The 23,201-nt window shown below is 36.6% G+C and overlaps 1 pseudogene; it reads left to right on the top strand.

Annotated features, from left to right (window-relative positions):
• Nucleotides 1–2,941: 2,941 nt before the first annotated feature.
• The window catches only part of LOC149542523 (myosin-17-like), a 37,796-nt pseudogene continuing 17,536 nt past the window's right edge, over nt 2,942–23,201 (top strand).

The following is a 23,201-nucleotide window of genomic DNA, read 5'->3' as shown; positions in this document are numbered from 1 at the left end:
TTTTAAGGTATATATATTATAAGCTAGAAAGTATATTATAAGCTAAAAAGTTACAAAATTTTTGTTAAACCTCTGTATATATACCAAGCAGATCAGTAAATGTACTCATAAGATTAGATAAATATTGCTTAGTTAAGTGTTTTTGACACTCATGTCAAAGGGGGAGATTGTTAGTCTAAAAATGGTTTTGACACTTGAGTGCCAACACACTTAACCACTTTCTACATTGAAGCTAAGTACACTGTGTATGCCAAGCCAAAGTGTGTGCCGAGTCAAGAAATTCATCAGGTGCCGAGTGATCTTCAGGTGCTGAGCAATCTTCAGGTGCCGAGTGAAGATCAAGTGCCGAGTGACTGCAGGTACCGAGCATGATCCAAGTACCAAGCATATACAAGAGCTAAGTTATAGAAGGTGTCGAGCATCAAGAAGTAGTAAGTGCCGAGTAACTTAGAATAAACATATGAGTTTGAAACTTTACAAACTCAGATGAAAACCATTTTCATAGCTGACATATGATGAATCTCGAAGGATTTAAGTGATAAAATCAAATCATTTATATTTCCTATGCAATCTCCATGCAACCAATAAGAAAAATGGAGAAGGCATGCAACTAATGATAAAAGTGCAAGGAATAAGCAGGAAACAGAGATTCAATATGGATCGTAGATCCATAACTGACCCTAAGTCTTCGAGTGTCTTTATAAGGAAGAAAAAATCTCATTGCATGGAAGTGGATGGACAAGGGTGTGTAAGGAAAACTAATTTTTAGAGAAAAGAGTATTAGATCATAAAGGATCAATATCAGAGAAAGCAGATTAAGTGCCTGTATTCAGCAATCGAAGGATTGTAAGCTATCAGGTTTATTATACCTAATACTCTCCATCAATTGTATTAGAAAGAAAACCCTATGGTGATAGGTTAGCTTAGCTGCTATTTTGTAGATCCTTTAACTATGTGACTAAATCCTTTGACAGGGTAATACTTCATGTAAAGTGTTTGTAAATCCTTTAACCAAGTCACTATTGATACAGTGTAAGGCCTTTGATAGGGCAGGCCTTTAATAAGGCAGACCATCAGAAGTGGTCAAACATTATTACTGCAGTGATTTTGTGGGTATCATCCCCACCCTAGTTTTACCTTCTTATTTGTGGAGGGTTTTTGGGTTACCAAAATCTCAAGTGTTATGTGGCGATGCATATTTGTTTCTCATGATTGCTCAATGTTTATATGCATGCATGTTCATTTTAAAGATATGTTATTAAGGACTTGAAACTATTAGGAAGCTAGTATTTCTGATTCACACCCCCCCCCCCCCCCCTCAAAAGTATTCTTTCCAATAAGATATTCCAACAATATTATAGATGCAATTGCTATACCTATTGGTATTTCTAATAGCCATAAAGCCAAGGCTATTGCAGCTCTATATACGATGAGGTTAGCAATGGAAACGGGTTTCTAGTACCTTTGGATGGAAGGAGATTCCTTGAACATTGTGAATATGCTTAATGGTAAAAGTTAGATCACTTGGTCTATCAAAGCTAGTGTAATGGAAATTAAATCTTTAATGGATAAATTTGAGAAAGTCTTTATATCTCATTCTTTCTGTGAAGGTAATGTTGTGGCTGACTAGATCACTAACCATGTTGTCCAACGAGAATGTAACATGACATGGCATGATGACTTAAGTAGGAGTGTGTATTTTAAAGCTCTTATTAATTATGATAGAACTCACACAATGGAGGGAAATATTTGCTAATATTACCAATTTAATGATATATGCAAGTGAGGTTATGGAAGCCAGTGTTAGTTTCTTGAGAAAGTACGTAAATGTGATTATTATCCTAGCTTGGCACGTATATATTTTTATGGGTACCTTAGTTGTTTTAATGAATACTTTGGCTTCACTTAATACTTAATGTCTACCTGTCTACTCGACCTTGGCATTTTGCAGTGAAACAAAGTCTTTGTAAATGGGTGGGGAACCAAGAAAACAAGAACCTAAGAACTGTAAAGCAAGGAAGGCCAAAGCCTCTGTTTGGTAGATTTTGAAAAATATTAATGTCACCACTTATCTAGAGTGCCTTCATGGCTATAAACCACACGTCATAGAGGCATTCTTCAAAAATTGGATCAAGGATAGGATTTCTATGCACGGGATGATGGTGCATTTGTTTGAAGATTTCATAGCCGAGGTAACTGGCTTGCTTAAGGAGGGCATAAAATTCAGTAAGGAAACAAGTATTTCAAATGCTTCATTTAAGAAATTTCTAAAAATGGATGAGGGGGAAAGAATCTGGAGAAGAATGGTGATTTTATGAGTTGGGTCAAATTAGGGTTATCTAGAAAGACGTTCTCTCTTGCATCTATGAGTATTTTATTTTAGATGGTAGAGCTAAGTATGTTCATAAATTTCACTTTTTGTTCCTGAATAATTTTTGGTATAAGGATAGGATCTCATTTCCTTTTTATCTAAGATTTTATTTGCTCCAAAGTCTTCAAGCTCATAAAAAAAAGAGTCTCATCCAATTTTACATGAAAGGTTAATCCTACTTATTGAGAATTATTGTAAGAACAAGGCTATTGTGTCTTCCCCTCCCTCTTAGAAAAAGAAGGGCTCTATTAGTGAAACCTAATCTAGGAAGAGTAAGGGGTTAGTGGGAGAAGGAGGAGTCTGAGGTAAGAAACTCCTCAGAAAAATGTGGATGAGATTACTAAGTCTGAGAATTTAGATAATAATGATGAAAAAAATATGGAGGAGGAGGAGAATACAGATGTGGGATATTTCAGCTCAAACTTGGAGGGTTACCCTAGCAGTAAGGGTGAGACTGGTAAGGATAAAGTTGATGAAAGCAATGATAAAAACATAGGGTTAGATAATGTTGGAGAAGAGGAAATAAATCAAAGTGAGCATAACTAGGGAGTGAGGGATGAAAAATAAGAAATGGCAAAGGAAAAGGAGGACATCATTGGCAAGGATGTTGTGAATATAGAGGAAGATACAAGGAAAGAGAAAGACGAGTCTACTGGTAAGGAAGAAATGGGGAAGGAGAAGGATGAATCTACTAATAAGGACATTATTCTTTCTTTCCTACACAATACTAACCTTAAAGTTGATTCCTCTCTTCAAGCTAACTCCTAGATGTATAATGAGTTAATGAATTTGAAAAAAAAAGCGGGAAAGAGATGCAGCAAGACCAGGAAGTTGACCATGCAAAGATCATTCAGATGGAAGTTTAGGTTATTAATATACTAGATAAATTAAAGGAATATGAACACAAACTTCATCTTTTGATCAAAGAGAGTGGTAATAAGATAGAGTAGGTTACTTCTAGTATTTGTGCAGTAGCTGCAAGCTTAGGGAAGAGAAATTAAGAAGAAATCATGTCTCCTGGTGGTCCAAGTAAAAGAACAAGGCAGAGTTCAAGAAAGAAGGCAATTGAGGTAACTAGGGGATCTGCTACTAATACCATTCAAAGCACTATGGAGGTGAGAAAAGAGGTGGTGAAAATGATCAAAGAGCTACAGTAGCAGCTAGTGGTGTCACTAGTAACTGGTCTCTGTTCTAGTTATGGTCCCGGTAAGTGGTCTCTGGTCTAGGTTTTGTATCTAGTTTTTTTTCATTTTGTTTAAAAACTAGGTTCCATGTCCTTGTAAAACTGGGTTTCATTTTATGGTCTTATTTTGTGGTTTCAAGTCCCTGTAAAACCTAATTTTGTAACTTTTAAACTGTAGGTTTTAGGTCCTTGTAAAACTTGGTTGTGCTTTTTGGTTTATCTTTTACTTTTTTGTTAAGGGTTTCAGGTACCCTTAAAAACCTATTTTTACCTTAATCTAAAACAAAACCAAAAACTCAAAACCATAAGAAAACAAGGCACTAACAAGGCTTTCCCTCATTTTTAGGATTGTTGCCCAATCTTTTTCCAGGAACCCAAACAACAACTTGGCATCCTCCTAAATCAGGTCCTCCTCTTAGATGTCCCTTAGCAAATGCAAGGTAGTAACCACTGCATGATTCACCTTGATAGTGAATTTTTTCAATAGGTCAAACCTATCCTCTAGGATATGTAGTTTATCTCTCAGTTCCTTTGGCCCTAGATTTAGGGCTTCCACCATTTCCTCTAGTTTCCCTCTCGACTTGTCCATCTGCCTACCCACACTGTCAACCTACAAAACTAGAGAATTAGGAATATTTTTTCCAATAGGAGTCACCCAAGTCAAGGAGGACTCCATTGTAAGAGGGGGGGAATTTTCCACTATCTCTGGGAATTGATCTTGTATGAGGTCCACCGTGTTCATCATGAGAGACTTAGAGACATGAGTCACCTCCATACCCTCATTTCCCTCCCCTCTTGAGCCCAAAGAAAAAGAACCTGATGCCCCCTCCTCCATATCTCTACCATCATCCTTTCCTACTCTATAATTTAGCATCTTCTACTTCATTCGTTGCTTGGGGGCATTTCATTTGAACCTGTGAGGAAGTTCTTCTCATTTTCTATTTAGCTTTCATTTTTGTAAGTCTCCCAAACCTCCTTCTACCCTATTTGACTTCCTCTTCTAAATCCACCACTTCCTTCTCTTTCCCTTTCTCCAAATTCCCTTTTGTACCACGTGGGGTCTTCTTTGTCTCCTTAGGAGACCTGCTAGGCAAGGGTTGGGGGGTGGGGTCCCTAGGTCTAGTAATTCTCAGAGGGACTTGAAGGGGATGGGGATTATGTATAGTAGGGATATCAACCTCCACAATTATAGGAGGTAATAGAGCCAAATAAAAATGGTATAGGTGGAACATTAAACCTTGGTGAAGGATAGTAATATATGCAATAGAAAGAAGGGAGTAAAAAGACTATCATGATGGTTGAAATAGTTTAGGAGGGGAAAATGATAGTAATAGAAAACCTTGTACCTCCCTTTGAGAGTTAGATACTTCATCAACACCAGACACACCTCATTCCAGGGCTCTGGAAGCTTTTCCCTAAGAAACCCACCACAATGGCAAATGGGTTCCTCACCCTCCTAGAAGAAGCAACATAGACTATCCTTGTCTGCAACTCTGATCACTTTCTTCCATTTTCTACCCTTCGACATAAGACCTGTTGCCAAAGAAATAATTTCCTCAGACACCTGGAATGAGATGCCATTCATTGTTACCCTTTTTTCCTCCTAGGAATTCACAAATTGAAGAAAACAACTCTTGACATAACCATTCATCACCTCCATGAACATGACTAGACCCCCCTCCTTTAACATGTACTAGGTAAGTGTTTTTTGGGCAGTTTCCTCAATCTTTAACAATTCAATACACACTAGGTCACCCCCCATATCCATATTCTTTGAAGTGTGTGTGTTAGCAGAGGCCACATATTCACGCATACATTTCTAGCGCCCACCGTGGGGCCCAAAAATCAATTTTTCTGGCCTCTTTCTGTATTTTTTCAATCATTTTTTGTTCTCTGTTTGTATTGTTCCATATAGATTTGAGAATCTTCGTGCAAGACTGTTCATTTTTGCGCGAGGATCCAAAATCTTCGTGCGAAGATTCTTTCCGCATCGCACGAGAAAGTTCTTTGGCGCGTAAAAATTTGCACTAAACCTGTTTCTTCACCTGAGCCGAATATAATTTCGCGCGAGCCGTAAAACTTCTTCGCATGGGCTGTCAGGAATTTCGCACAAAACTTTGTTGACAAAGGCATTTTTTTTGCATTGATTTTCGTGTTTTCTAGTTTTTTTGCTAACTGTTCGCGATTTCTAGTGTTTCTGTGTTTTCTAATTTTTTTGGAACAACATAATAGTGGTTTGCGAGACAATAGGAAAAGTGTGATAAAGTCACTAAAAATAGGTAAAATCTACTAAGGACATTGCGAGGATCATTAGGTAACCTTCCTCAGCTGATAACACTTCATTTGGATCTAAAACAAACATCTCTCGTGTCGAGCTTGTGTGTGTTTCCTTCCGTATTTTCATTTTACAACACATGCATAATTTGATACTAGGGTGTGATCTCCATTAGTATTCATTTAGCAGGCTTAGGTACTAGTGATAGATTTAGATAGCTATTTTGGGTTATTGGACTCGCTAATCCATCGGCCCCTCGTTCCACCTTGTGGTTGCAAGATCAGCACCACATTAAAGGGGAGGGGTCTATAGGACAGAAGCGTTGAAGGCTCCACTAGGAAACCCTTTTGTGCTTTCTAGAACTCACTAGTTTCTGAGTTGTGGACTCATGTTAGCTTGTGTGAGGGGTTAAATGTTCCACATCTTTGGACTTACCTCACATTAGTTAAAGCGTTAAGTGTACCACCTTGTGCTTTTTGATTTCTTTTGGATAGATTTTCTTTCGGAAATTGATATCTGTACACACATAGTAATTAAGCCCCCATGAACACTATTCATGGATCTTGAGGGAGTGTGTTCCTAGTGAAACTCCTCTCTAAGATGGATTCCTTGTAGGTGGGGAGGATACTTTGAGCATCTCGCAGATAGATGAATCTTCAACTTGTTGATTAAGGCATCCTTTCTGCGAAGCGGTTGATAGATCACTGGGATTTGATATCATAGATCTTTAAGAGATACTCTTAGTTTAGCGTGTCGAATTAATCTATCTTCTTTGATTGGGCTAAAGGTGAAAAGGTGTCAAAACCTTGAATCTAGAAGCTAATTCCCCTTATGGTATACTATTGTGATTCGGTCACCTTTAGAGAGGGTTAATCATAGCAGACAATTCCTCTACAGGGAAAATTGCATTGACGGAACCTCAAGCGGTAATAGCCATTTTCACCATGGTAGTGAAACTGCTATATAAATGTCCTTGTGGAAGAAATCTCCATGGGTGTGGTTCATTGTGGGTTATCAGATCTCCCTAGTAGCTCTTGAAGATTAAGTTCTCAGACTGTGTCAAAACCTCAGTGCGCCAGGATTGGAGGTCACCCCTGTGAGTCATAAAAGTTGCAGAATCAAACCATTACTAAATACCTTAGAGATGGCCAACTTTTATTTTCTAGAGATGTATGCGCGATTGCGAAACTCTTTGAAAACATACACAAATAGCTCTCTTAGGGATTAGCACAAACTAAGTCACTTGATTGTTCATGCGCAAGGTTGCTTTTTCCCTTCCTCATTATTCTCAGATGTGCTTTAAATCACTTTCTTGCTGTTCTACATGCCTGTTCATCTGCCTGGTTATTGGAACGATCAAAATTTTTGTTAAAATCAGTCGCTGTTGTGAAACTGTTCTGCCCTTTCGCGTGAAATCATTTAGGTCTCGCACGAAATCATCTGGAACTTGTGCGAAGCCATTTAGTCCTTGTGCAAAATTAAATTCTTGTTATGTATCTTCACACGATCCTTGAACACTTTTGCGCAAAATTAAACCACTGTTATTGACCTTCGCACGAGAAAGAAACGTCTTCGCATGGCCTGTAAAACTTCTTCATGTGACCCGTAAAGGTTTTTCGCGCGAGACTTTGTATCAGTATTACCAATTTGGGTCTGTTCTAGCTATCTGCGGCCTGCATGTTATCCTTTTCTGCATCCATTTGTCACTCTCTATTTGCAAATAGTCTTGAAACAGTGACACTTCGCTTAGCTAAAGACTTGTGTCTTATACCTTGACTAGTCTCGTCTCATAAGTAATTTTGGTCCTCGTCTTAATGCTTTTCATACTTTGTGTCATAGTGGTCATAATCTTTGGCTATTCTAGCCTTTAAATCAAACCATTTGTGCCTTAGTGAACAACATTCTTACTATTATCTTGTCCTGTTTGAGACTCAGTCTTAGTGTAGTCCTTGTCCAGGTTCTAGCTTCTTGTCCTTGCCTATGACTGTCACAACTAGAAGTGGCAATGTGTTTTATCCTGATAACCTTAGATGTGGTCATGCTAGGGGTCATAATCATGATAGAGGTAGCTTACCCTTTTCTACACAATCTGTATCCAGTTTGGCTAGTGAGGCATCTTCACGATCTTCCTCACCTGCAAGGTCATCTCAAGTTCAATGAACATTTTTCAATTTGCAAAAAATTAGGAATCCTTTTTACCAAGAGGATACTGAAACAGGTAGAGGTCCTACATTCCCAAATACAATGTATGATCCTTTCTCCTTAGACCCTTTTGAAACACAATGTACAGAAATTGAACACATTCCTATAATGACTAATCGTGAACCTGAACAGGGTAGTCATAATCGATATCAAGAACAACCTAGGGATGACAAGGAGAAAGAGAAAGAATATGACACTGATGAGGAATAGGAAGAGGTAGAAATCCTTCCTGAACACATAGCAAAATTTTGAAGAGACAAAAACTTTCAGAAGGTCATGGGAATCCTACTCAATGAAGAGAAAGAAAAGTACTTTCTCAAACTTGCCCAAGAGGGAGCTAAATTGCCCACACTTTTCAATGTGGAGACCATTATCACACATGAAGAAGAAAGTGAGACCACTAAACTCCAAAAACAACTAAAAATTATGCAAGACTAATTGGCTCAGATGATGCATGAGAAAGAGAAACCCACAAAGACATACACATTGGACGCTCTTTGTTCATTCCCATTTGACAAAAGTATAAACATGTCGCCTTTCCCACGAGGCATAGAACTACCCAGATATGACAAGTACTTTGGTACCACTGATCCCCAAGATCACTTGCGAGAATTTGGTGCTTTGTCTATGGAGTTTATACACAATCAAACGTACCTCATGCGTTTATTCCCTAGAAGCCTAGGTGGTCAGGCTTTGGAATGGTTCTCACATTTACCTCTTGGTATCAAGACGTTTGAAAAAATTGCTAATTCATTTGTTCAGAAATATTCTCATAACATTCAACATCCTATAAATATTCAAGATCTATGCAACCTTAAACAGAAGGTTGGTGAGCCTTTTCTCACTTTCCTCCAACGGTGGAGACAACTATACACTAAGTATTCCCATAAAATCCCAAAAACGAAGAAGCTCAACATTTTCACTTATAACCTCTTACCAAATTTCGAGTATAGAGTCCAACTACAAGGTCCACATACCTTTGAAGACATGATTACACAAGCTATCTGTATCAAAGAATTTATGGTTAAGAAAGGTGAGCTCACTCTTCAGAGAGACACAAAACAAGGTTCCACTTCCAACAAAGATAAAACCAAACATGTCAACAAGAACCAAGAAATTGTACATGATGGGGTTGTTGATAATGTCACACCCAAACCTACTAAAGCAGCATTTAATCTCACAGAGTACCTCAAAGCGGCCAAAAATGCTAAGAAGCCTCCTCCTGACAATAAGGCATTTGGGAACAAATTGAGAAACTCATGGGCAACACGACCCAAGCGAGAGTATACGCCTTTGGGAGAACCTTTGGATGTGGTTTAAAAAACATTGCTACAACACAAGCTTATCTCACCAATGGATAACCCTCGTCCCTATGATCCACAACCACGTCCACCATGGTGGAATGAGACCTCATTTTGTGAGTATCACCAAAACAAGGGACACAAAACCAGCAACTGTATAAACTTGCGTCATAAATTCCAAGACATGATTGATGATGGTGAACTTGTGGTAGATGGACATAACAAAAACTCGAACCACAAGGCATTCAAAGAGCCTTTCCCAGCTTATGAAAAAGGAGAGACTTCGAAACCAAAACCCTACAATAAGGTCAACTATACATATTCCAATGATGATAATGTCATTCACATGGTTGAACCTATAGATTTTGAATACTGTGACGTTATTACCATAAATCGGAAGCAAGATAATGACAAACCCAAGACACCATTTGTCTTAAGAGGCCCTACTTCCAATAACATGGATAATGTGTCTTTGCAACATTGTGTTAACGCTGTTACTCGCTCTCATGCGAAGTTGGTGCTCAAAGGCCCTACACCTCCTATTTCAAATCTTGAACAACACAAGGACAAAACCCTTGCTGGTCCATTTGGTAAAGGTGCAAAACACACAATGAACTTGACTGCAACCAATTATAGTGTTCTAGATCAGTTGAAATGAACTGATGCTCATATTTCCATATTTGAGCTGCTTAAAATCTTGCCTACCCACAAGAAAATTTTGGACAAAGCCCTCACTGAGGCAAACGTTCCTTAAGATCTTAATCTTGAGCAATTTCAATCCATGGTAGGTCACCTAACCTCACCTCATCTTACGACCTTCTCTAAGGAGGATGACAACTCACTGAATCACCCACACAATCAGCCTCTACACATTGAGGTTATGATCCACCAGTCACGTGTTTGTCGGGTACTCATTGACAATGGCACTGGCCTAAATATTGTTTTTGCTACTCTGCTTAGACAATTGGATTATTTTGAGGACTCTGTTGATCCTCAATGAAAGATCACTATTAAAGTGTATGATGAAGTAGAACAAAAGTCACTAGGTCTTGTGACTTTACCAATTCGCGTCAGTCCTGTCGAAAGGGATGTCACCTGTCAGGTGCTTGACATTTTCTTAGCCTACAACATTTTGTCGGGATGGCCATGGATACATGAGATGCACGTTGTGACATCCACATACCACCAATGCATTAAATTCCCATTTCATGGCTCCGAAGTTACTATTCATGCCACTACTAGCTACACCTACAATATGATCAAAGTTGCTGATTCTTTTGTCCCTGCTAACCGGGAGTCTACTGATTGTCACAACAATAAGCTAAAACAAATTGAGAAGTCATTTAAATTAAAAGAAACTAGTATGGGAGAGTACCACATGGAACCAATGTTGTCATTAACATCTATTCCAGAGTCCCCTCAACATTTTGGGAGACCCTTAGAAGCAAAGAAGTCATTCGTGTTGACACCTCAGACCAAGTTTAATGGCACTTTTGTTAAAGCTACAATTCCCTTAGAAGATGAAAGTGAAAACAGAGCCATTGCTGCATGGCTTTACAAAGAAGAGGCTCTAGTAGACCTAACAGAACAAGCTCAAGAAATCACTCCTAAGAAGTATGGGTCTGGTCTTAAGCTTATGAAGCATTTTGGTTACAAGGGAACTAGCCCTATTGGGTGCAATAATAATGGTTTAATAGATCCTATCAAAGCAACAGCTCGAAGCAACGGTGACACAACTGGCCTAGGGTTTAAGAAGGCCCCTTTCCATTTGGGATCCAATAAATTCATACCCATAATTGAGAGTTCATCTAAAAATGAGTCACAATCTGAGTCAGGTACTCGAGAGGAAGAATCTAATGATGAGGATTCTTATCCTCATCCTATTCCTTATGATCTTGCTAAGTTCTTTGCTAAGCCAGATGACTTTGTGCCACGTGTTAGCATTGTGGATGATACTAGTGATTCTTCTGAGGACAATGCTGAGCAACTCAAATATCATCCAGAAAAGGGAGAATCTAGTCAGTCATGCCATATTGAGTATTTGTGTAAGAATCCAGAGGCTAAAGGAGAGTATGTCCCTATCACTGTTGGGGAGTTCTATAGTCTCTCACCATGTAGCACCGATTCTCATGAATATGAATTTGACAATCTTTCAGAAGTGACTACTGATAAAGACATTGACCAAGTGCATGTCTATGAAAATCAAATTGAAGTAAGTGAAATGTCTAGGGTTAGGTCATGGGGGTCTGATCCAACTAGTGTCCTAGAGTCATCAATTACTAACGTTCGTACTCTTAGGTGTTTGAATACACCTATGGATGAGGTGACTGTAGGTCTTGAATTGTTGGTCCACGCACTTAATGACTATACTGTGAATGCAATTGAACCAGCCACTACTCTCTCACTCGCACATCTTGAGCTTATAGACTGGAACCCCAATGCATCTAACGAAGTCCCCACATTCTAGAATGATTATGCTCTTGCCTATTACCTAAATGCTATCGAACCTATAACATCTTCCACCAATGAGAAGAGCATCAACATGACTAAGGCTAACATCAAATATCTCAGTCACATAATTAAAAAGAAAAAATGCAAGAGGTCTGATGGTGAAAACCACATTGGGGCAGTGTCGGATCCCAAAAAAGTAAAAACAAAAGATGTATCCAAGGGTGAAAACCTCTCTAAGGCACTCGTGGATGAGATATTTGATGTCCTTCCTAGTCATTTTTAGGAGAGATCATTAGTGTTAATAGAGCCGACACAGCCAATTAACCTAGGCATAGAAAAATATCCTCATGTGATACATTTGGCGCAGTCATTGTCATCGGAAGAGAAGGAACAATTCATTTCCTTTTTCAAAGGAAAGAAAATAAATTTTGCCTGGACATATTTTGACATGCTAGGATTGGATCCTAATCTTATTATGCATTACTTGTCCATAGCACCAGGCATAAAACCAGTTAAACAGAAGCTTCAGAAAATGCATCCTCATGTTGCATTGCTCGTCAAAGCTGAATTGAAGAAACTCCTAAAAGTTGGTTTCATTCGTGCAATTGATTATGTTGAATGAATATCCAATATTGTCCTTGTGTCCAAGTACAATAAGTCTATCAGAGTTTGTACAGACTTCCATGATCTTAACTTGGCGTGTCCTAAAGATGACTTTTCGCTCCCTAATATTGATATGATTGTGGACATGATGGCTGGCTATGAGATGTACTCACTTATGGATGGTTTTTCTGGATACAATCAGATAAAAATTGCGTTAGAAGATCAAGAGAAAATAGCTTTCACATGTGCATGGGGAACCTTTTGTTGGAATGTGATGCCATTTGGTTTAATGAATGTTGGAGCTACATATCAGCGGGCTGTTACTATAATTTTCCATGACATGATGCATAGAACCATGGAGGACTATGTTGATGATACCTTGGTCAAAAGTGCTAAACACAATACTCATTTGCACAATTTGGGACCCATCCTAGATCATATGGAAAAATTTAGTCTTCGGCTCAATCCTAAGAAATGTGCATTTGGTGTCACATCAAGAAAATTGTTAGGATATATTATTTCTGCAAAGGGAATTTAAGTAGATCTAGAAAAGGTACAAGCAATAATGGACATGCCACCACCTCGAAACATCAGTTAGATGAGAGGACTACAGGGAAGACTTCAATCTATTTGCAGGTTTATTTCACAACTGGCGGATAAATCACAACCCTTCACAAAGACCCTACATAAGGGTGTGAAATTCAATTGGAGCCAGGATTGTGAGCAAAGCTTAACATAGATTAAATGATATCTTGTCAATCCACCAATCCTGTTGCCTCCTATGCATGGGAAGCCTATGTTTTTATACATTTCAGCTACTGAAACATCTTCGAGAATCTTGTTGGCTCAGGAAGACAATGATAACAAAGAAAGATCTATTTATTACTTGAGCTAAACATTGGTCTCTTATGAGAAAAACTACAACATTATTGAGAAAGCTTGCTTGGCAGTTGTCTTTGCTTCCCAAAAGTTGAGACACTACATGCTTGCCCACACTACACGGCTTGTGGCTAAAATAGATCTATTAAAGTACTTTCTCAGTAAGGCAGCTCTCAAAGGAAGATTGGCTAAATGGGTCATGATACTAAGTGATTTTGACATCCAATATGTTGAACACAAAGCTATAAAGGGACAAGCAATTGTAGACCAGCTGACCGAGGCACCCATGCAAAGTCTTCTACCAATAAACATTGATTTTCCAGATGAGTCAATTCTAACACTCACTCACCATACATGGGTTATGTTCTTCGATGGGTCCTTCACACAACTAGGATCAGGTGTTGGATTACTTTTCATTACACCATAGAGATACTCATTTCCCAAAGCGTACAAGATTCTATTTCCTTGTACAAATAACATTGCTGAATATGAAGCTTTGATCAATGGTATGAAAATTGTAGTTGAACGGAGAGTAGATCAGTTGGATATCTTCGATGACTCTCAGCTTTTCATCAACCAAGTAAATGATGTGTATCAAACAAAGGATGAAAAAATAATTCCTTACAAACGCATGGTTGATGACTTGATGAAATATTTTGCACACATCACCTTCCAACAGGTTCCATGCACAGATAATAAAGTGGCTAACACCATGGCCACTCTGGCCTCCCTTCTACAAATGCCAAAAAATGATCTTCGACAGGAGTTCTTGGTGGAAACGTTACACTACCCAACGCATCTAGTTTCCATCTTATGTTCTCATCACTTAGGGCATCTCATCACTTGGGGCATTTTGTTCCCTTCTATTTGGTATCTTTGCCATCTATCTTATCTTTTCATCAATTGATGAACCTTATAACAACTCTTCTTAGAGTTCGATAGATAGGTATTGGGACAATCTAAACCCCGACTCCTAAGAATCAAACCTTGTTCTAGGGATTATTCTATGACTCATGATTGGACCTCGTTATCTTGTATCGATCTTAGGTATCTAGGTGTTCTATCTGGATCCTTGAAGGTTAAGCTCTGTTCTGGAGATAGTCTTCTAAATGATTTCAATCTCGGGTATCTAGATGTTCTATCTAGATCCTTGAAGGTTAAGCTCCATTCTGGAGATAATCTTCTAAATGCTATCAATTTCAGGTATCTAGATGTTCTGTCTAGATCCTTAAAGATTACACTTCGTTCTGGAGACAATATTTTAAATGCTATCAATATTAGGTATCTAAGTGCTCTGCTTGGATCCCTTAGGATTAAGTTATGTTCTAGAGATAGTCCTTAAAATCTTATCAATTGGTCTCTGTATCATCACCTTTGGAACCAATCTCATGATTGCATCATGCTTTCTGATTATCTTTGAGTTGAATGTGTTGCTTGCACATTCATTCAAAGAGGGGCAAAATGTAATACCCCAAAATTGGCTCATTTCCATTATACCAATTCTAGTCTATTTCTGATAATTTCTAAGTCCTATTCTAATAGGTAATTCTCATTTTGCTATTCGCTACTTGGCTTAATTGTCAGATGCAGAAGACCCTAATCTGCATTCATCATATTTCTTATTTAATTCCTATGGTACGTACTCATGTTAGTTGCATTAAACCTATTGATTAATATTTAATTTAATTACTAAGTATTTATATTTTAATTAAATTAAATTATATCCTAAAGGCTAATGTACTATGAAATTAAATTTATTTATTTTAATAAATATGCCTATCTTGATTAATTAAATGTAATTATTTAATTAAATGGGAAAGGTATTTCTAATTAATTAAACAAAGTTATTTAATTAAATGGGAAGCCATTCCTAATTAATTAAATGAAGTTATTTAATTAAATAAGAAAAGTATCTCTAATTAATTAATAGATTATTTAATTAAATAGAAAAGGTAATTATGAGAGCATATCTCATTTTATTAAATTAAATATTTCACCAAAATCTCTCTTCAGTTCAAAAAAGGGAAATTTCCAGTTCACTATTGATCAAAAATGAGTTAAATCAGTTAACCCCTTTTTCTACTCAAATTGAATCAGTTAACTCCTTATTTTACTCAAATTAAATCTGTTAACTCCCTTTAATTTGGGAATCTCCCTTTATGATTGAACTTCACCTTTAATCCTGACCGTCGATTGAAATCAATCTCAACCATTGATGGATTCCAGGAAAGTCTATTTAAGAGACCCTCATCTCTTCATTTTGGGAGGTTGAATGAGAATTTGCATCGAATTGCTGCTGGATTGTGCATTCATTTGAGCTCCCTACTTTCATATTCATTTTCTAGTTTATTTTCATTTAGCATAATATGCATATGATTAATCTAGTTTCTTTTACATGTTCTTAGATTAGAATGCATTTCTCATTCTAGGTTAATCTGCACAATCATATAGATTAGCTACATTTCTTTAAATCCTTCATTCTTACAGGGTCTGGTTGCTTAAACACCTCAAATCTAGGGATATCTAATAAGCAATTCCCTTTAGATAGAAGGCAACAGGTCGCTTTGCAAGCTAATTTTTGGATGAACAATCCAATGTTCATTTCGGGATGAATTCACATACAATGACCGTGTTGAAGTGTGTGTGTTAGTAGAGGCCACATATTCATGCATACAACACTATTCAAAATTTTAGGGCAGGGTCAAACTCTAAAATTATAGACATTCTTATGCAAAAATAGAAGTTGCACAAAATAAAACCCATAAATTCCTTTAATGTCATGAATACCCATGTCTTTTCTCAATCTAGGTACCACATGCTAGCTGCCACTACTCCTTTTCCACTTTGTCTCATCATCAAAAAAAAATTGATGTTGTTAGACATTTGAATTATTACTCAATGTCTAATACAAACTCATAATAAGGGAATTAATGAAAAATATAGCTGAATCATACTTTAATTTTCTGTCCCTCTCTAACCTCGCTTCTTTATAATTGGGAGTACTCTTTTCATAAATTCTCATCATTTATCTATGGTGACCCATCCCCATCAGTCGATTGAGTATTGAGTTGTAATCTTTATCAATAAAACCATTCCACATACACCCAATCATAGGTTGTTGTCTTATGCATTAGAGGTATTACCAAATTTGGTAATGCCCCTATCTCTCCAACAATATAAACCATGCATTCTTAGACCAGTCACTACCATCGTGTCTACCACCACATTCCCCTCCTAGTAAATATTTTGTATATTATTATGCTTTAGGATCATTAATAAATTCCATACTTGTTCAATTACCCTTCTAATCGCTCAATGCACTTTCATATTGCCCTTCATTGTATCTATGATAACCTTCAAGTCTCCTTCAATCATCACATTCTCCCAACCCACTCCAACTGTCATCTTCAAGCTCTAAAGGAGATCCATAGCCTCTGCAAGGTTATTAGAAGCCTTACCTAGATTATTGGCATAAGCCAACAACATTCTACCATTGATATCCCTTATCATACCCCCCTAGCTGACCCATCCCTTCTTGTTGCACCATCGAAGTTTAGTTTAACCCAACTATCCTTTGGAGGGCACCATCTTGTCCTAGCTCTTGCTAACTACTTTAAATTATCAACTTCAATGAATCCTTCATCAAGATTCCAATTCCTAGTGATCCTTTTTTCACCTAGAGTAGGGAGAGACGATGACCTCTGCCACTTGCACATCTGCATGTTATCCACAATCATCTTGATGATCAATCTAGTTATAATCTCCTTACTTCTTTCTTCATTTCTGAAGACTAGTATTTCTCTCCTTCCAAATGTTCCAGCAGACATGGGGGGATCACATTCCACATTTTTTCAAGAAGGGGGTGGTTGAATAGGCTTTGCCAATTCTCAGCAAATTGTTCAATCCCTTTGTTGAAGACCCACTCCACCTCCAGCTCTTGGAGTAACCTTCCCCAAATACTTTTTGAAAAGCTACAATCCAAGAAGAGGTGAGGAATACTGTCTTCCTCTTCTTTACATAGATAACATCTATTAGGTATTTTGAAGCCCCCTTTTCTAAGGTTGTCAATCGTTAGAATCTCCCCATGCATAGTGACCCACTAGAAGAAGTTGACTTTTGGAATCAAATGATTGAGTCATATATTTTGCCAATAATTAGGCTCCATATCCTTCTCAAAAATCATCCTATAAGCTAAACAAATAGAGAATTCCTCAACCAAAGTAGTCTTCCAAATGAAAGTATACTCCTAAGCCACCCCTGGTATTCTATATCCTTTGAGAAACTCCTCCACTCGACTCCCCCCATTCAAATAACCCAGAGTAAAATGAATCTTTCTCCACTCCTACCAACCCCAAGATAGTCCATCACCTTATTTCCCATTATTTGTTGGATATAGTCCCTTAGAGCACCAAACTTCAAACGGATGATCAATTTACCTACCAACTAGGTATCCTCCCAGAATCTCACTTGACTACCCTCACCCACCAACCATCTCACTCCTCTAAGCAGAATTCTATTTTTGATGATATTAACCCAAATCCTAGACCTGTTATTTTATAGCCTTGATGTGAGTGATTTCCAAATTGGATTTAATTTTATAAAATATAAATTGGATCTTTCTATAATATAATATTATTTTATTTGAAAAAAACAATTATATACAATGATAATTTTTTTTATCATATTATAATATAAATTTCCTTTTTTCATACTATTAGTAATTCTAATTTATATATCAAATTTAAAATATGTGTTAAAGAATAAAGCCAATAGGACTTAAATTAAATAAATATTTTTTTTATTTATAAAGATAACATCTTTATAATTCTAGAACTCAACCAAATAATATATTTTAACTCTTAAAGTGCAATGTGATTTGAAATTATGTTCTAGAGGGCATCAAAATAGAAGATCACCTTCTCTACAAGGAAATATTATAACTCTCCTAACTACATGCTTGTCTCAGTTTGAACTTTGATTGAATTGGGAACTACATTTTATTTTCAACATACACTAACAAGGAAAAACCTACACTAAGAGTATTTTGAATATCTACTCTACTTTGTGTGTATGAGAAACTTATTGTTTATTAGGCTTGAGACAAACCTAGAACTTACCTACATTTTGAAGTAAGTTTTTTCTAAGCATGATTAAAATCAACAAGATAGACATGGACAAAAAACTAATAAAATTATCAATAGTGACACTAATTATATCATCTAAGATCAAATCACACTACTAGACCCAGGTTAGGTCTAGTTTGTAGAATATGTTCAATCGAAAGTGATCATTTCATTCATTAGGAAGTAAGTCCGTCTAAGTTACTAAGAATGATCACACTCTATAACGCAAACATTGAAGTAAGGGGGAAAATATCTAATAATTATGTTGAGAGAAAATTTGGATAGATCATCTAGACCAAGTTAATTCCCATCCATTGTTGTTCAAAATGCAATACTAGTTTCATACTTACTTTATTTTATGCATGTTTCATTTGTGTTTACATGCACAACATTTTATAATATGTAAGAATTAATTGGAATGGTACAAGTGACATTTACACAATATTCTATTTTTTTGAATATTGCTTTCACTTTTGTGACCTATCCAAGTTAATATGATTTAATACTATAAATGTTGTTATTGGTTCTCTTTTTCAAACTTAACCTTTGGTTTTCTAGGCCATGAATAATCCCACACAACCTCTCTAGGTAATAGATATCTCGAGTAGTAAATCAAAGGTCAATAAATTGCAGCAATATACGGGGTCTAATGTATCTATAAATTGGAATGAATTTCCTCAAATTGAAATCCAAAATCTTGCAAATTGTGCTTCACTGAATTGTGTTAAATTGTATGCACAAATAATAGCAGCAAGTATACATACATGTGATGTTAAATATTTTGAGATCATTAGAGTGGAGGAACATTTGCAAGAAATCAATACACAAAAACTCAACTATTATAGGTATTACACTTATCTAAGGGAGATTTATGTTTATGAGTATTATAGAGAAGGAAATGCACCCTTTATTTGTCATGCATTTCAATACTATTGTAATTATCCATAGAACATGTTTCACTTGTGTTGTCTTATATTCGTGTTTATCAATGGATGTTCTTGTATAAATCTTTAAAAGATAGATGTTTTTAAAACATTTCCTATTATTTTAATGAACAAATTGACCTTCTATTTCTCCTCTGTTATATTAAAAACTTATTGAAGTTTAAGTTGGAAAAAATCAGTTATATTTTGTACACAAGTGTGCCTTACATGTATCTCCAACACTTATGCACTTTTATTCTTCCTTTATCCCTACATATTTGAGATTTGTCAAAAATACACTATATTTGTTTAATTATATAAAGTGTTCTATAATTTCTAAAATATAGCCCACATACATTTAACTACAATGGCTTTTTGTCATATCACAATATTATATACCAACTTCTATATATCACATATTTATGCATCTAATTTGCACACTCACCTATATGTTTATGTTTCTTGCTATCCTTCTTTGCAAAAACATCAATTTTTACCCTAAATTGAATCTAATGTAGTTCTAACAATTATTTTAGCATATGCATGCATTGCACATATTCTTACATATGCTTCCTTAACACTAGGAAAAAATATGCCCATTGTATGCTATCTCAGCCTATGCTTGACATTTAAGTTGTTTGTATAATACATTATACTACAAGTTTGAGCACTCTTTTAAATCTATTCCCACACTTTAATTTACAAATGTGTGCTTCACCAAGGCAATTACGATTTTTAGTTTCCTTGTATTCCCTCATATCTCTATACATTTTCCTCACATATGTGTCTTGGTTTCAAACTAATGTTGGTAGATACAATTAAAACTATCTCTTTAATATATAAATGGATATTGTGTTTCTTTGTATTTCTTTATGATAGCATAAATAAAAAGGTTTCTACCATATTTTAAAAGCAATTATGCCTTTTTCTACCATGCTAACCATTTATTGCAAGCATTACTCCTCATCCAAGAACACACTTGGAATTAAAAATAGTGTACTTCAAGACATTAATTTTGGATTGCATATTTCGTGTATGCCCTCTTACCTCTATTCATTTTCATCATGTACAAGTTTGGGTTTCAAACTATTGGTACTTAATACAATAAAATTATTATAGTTTTGATTAAGTAAAAATAAGTTTCAAAGGACCCGAAACCATTTACAAAGTAACCAAAAGTCTAGAGAAAAAAGCATAAAGCTACCATCTAAGTCTAAAATCATAGTTTACTAAGTAACAAACCTCTAGAAAGAGCACAAAAAAATAGGAAAATAGGAGGCCAACTAGAAACAAAGCTAAAAAGACAGCAAGGAACAACAAAAAATCAACACCCAAACAACTACATAGTCTTCAGTAGGTCAACATCCTAGTTTACCAAGATGTGCATATTCTCTACAGTGGCATTCACCTCTCCCATCTTGTTCTTCTCCTCATTCTTCTTAGAATGAGCCTATGTGCATTTACTAGGTCCCTGGTTCTCAGCAATGGTAGGGGAATCCTATCCTTTATCTTGATCGTGCTTATTGAGGAGACTGCTCACATTATCTTCCATAGTCTTTAAAGCATTACTATTATTATCAATCATTTTTTTAATCTTCTTTTCCACATTATTCACCTTGGCCTCCAGTCTTGTCACCTTCTTTAGATTATCACTATTAGCCTTCTCCAACACCCTATTTTTGGCTTCAATCTGTGGAATCTTTTTCATAAGTTTTTTAACCTCTTCAGCATTTCCAATAACCTCTAAAAGCCTATCAACATGTTGACCTAAAGTGTGCTCCCCTTTGGCTAATTTTCCAACTTGCTCCACTTCTTTAGCAATAAACTGCATTTGCTATTTCAAATTTTCAACATCCTACAAAATGGTTCTGGGGCTTCCTAAGGGTCCCTTAGTAATTTCAGCCTCACCCTCATCCTTGTCAAAATCTAGAATTTGCTCTTGATCCCCAAATTCCTCATTTTCTAGTGCCACCTTCTTCATATAATTCTCAACTCCCTCCTCCTGAGAATTCATCAATTTTCTCTTCCTCTCCATTTTGTGAGCAAGAATTTCATCATTTGAGGGGGTCAAAACTCTATCATCCTTGTAACCCTAATATCCAACCCCTTTTCACTGGTCCCCTTCTTCTAGAAACCTCTCATCTTTTCCTCACCAAAGTCACTACCACAATCAGACTCGCTCACCTCAACTTTCCTCTTATTCTTCTAAGAGTTGCACTCAATACCCCCTTTCAAACTCCAATTTCTCCCCTCCGCTTCATCCTCTGTGTCCTTATCATAACCTTTCTTAGAAAGGCTGCCCTCCATTCTATACTCCACCCCCTTTAGATTGCCCCTAGGTTTTTCAACCTTTTTGGATTTTAAAACATTCATAATAAGAACCATAAGTCCCTCATGACACAAATGTTCCCCATTCGAATCATTTTGAGTTGCCTGAATAGAGAAACCCAGCGACTACCTCAAATAAAAGGGGAAATTGATCCTTATACCATGCCTAAAGTGGTTAGCTAACATAAAGTGGTAACCATAAAGCTTTGTAAACTGACCATCCAGAGTAAGGTATTCCATGATAACAAACAACATGAATCTCCAAGGTCAAGAAATAGAGGTAGGGTTGATAACAAACAACACAAACCTCTTCAATCACATCCATTCTCTAATTTCTAACAAGGATAGAGCCATCCCTCCATGTTTTGATAAGTTTTTGTGTTATAACAGGATTATTTCCTCTTAACCTTTCCATGTAGCCCATGAAATTCCCACTTGCCAATATGTCTCATACCTCCTCTTTCTTCTTCCACTCCTTATAGCTTGTGAGTTCCACTCTCTTCCTTTTCCCTCCCATTTTCTTCCCTTCAATGTCATTTGATAGCTCTCTGAAAAACCCTATGCAGACTGTTAGCAATATGAATACTGCAATCAAAGTACAGAATGGTATTACCAACCCACAATCTGTGTGTAATAAAGCTGGGAGTTCTAAAAATAATCACCTGCCATTTCCCAAGTATAATCAAATCATAATTGAAAATCTTTGACATCATCACTATTAAAACATCTCTACCTACACCTCACTTTATCATAATCAATAACTTGGCAACCATTCATAGGTAAAGGATTATTATAATCCCAAATAACTTTATGATCACTTAAACAGGCCACATTGGCTGCCCAATCGTCAACACGATTTGCTTCCTTAAAGTTATGGGTAACAACACATTTATCAAAAGAATTGATAATGTTAATAGCCTGAAAAATAATATTGCTAATGGTCCATGAAGGCTTAGAAAATTTATTAAGACAATTGATGATATTAAGTAAGTCTCCTTCCACCCAAACCTTCCTCAAATTCAAATTCTTAGCATAGATGAGACCATGAAAGGTGGCACAAGCTTTAGCCACATGATTAGTTTGACTACCAATAGGGATAGCCATACATCCCACTTTCTCACCATAAGAGTTCCTAATGACTATACAACAACTAGTAATACCTAGGTTCCCTTTAGAGGCCCTGTCAAAATTCATCTTGAACCAATTCACTGGTGCACTATCCCATCTAGCATTATCCCTCACATTAGGGCCTTATTGGTCCTCACACAAGCTTCTAAGGTTCCAATTTTGGATCACCCTATCTTTCCACTCATTATGAGGTTGTTGGCTAGAGCCATTAGCTTTGATATTTTCTATAATTAAAGCCTTAACTTTATAAAATACTTGATCAGAACTAGACTCCACATCTCTAAAGATCCTATCATTATGCTCCTTCCATATCCCCTAACAAAGGTAAAGTAGAATAAAATCCCACAGTCTTAAGATCAAAACATTCTTGGAAGGGGGAATCCAGCTAGTGAAAAACATTTGGATAGTGGCTGGAAAGACCCAAACCATATTCA

Source organism: Cupressus sempervirens, chromosome 8 (assembly GCF_028749045.1).
Source record: "Cupressus sempervirens isolate cs-2001-9-10 chromosome 8, ASM2874904v1, whole genome shotgun sequence".
Lineage (NCBI taxonomy): Eukaryota > Viridiplantae > Streptophyta > Pinopsida > Cupressales > Cupressaceae > Cupressus > Cupressus sempervirens.
This window is presented reverse-complemented; position numbering and strand designations above follow the sequence as displayed.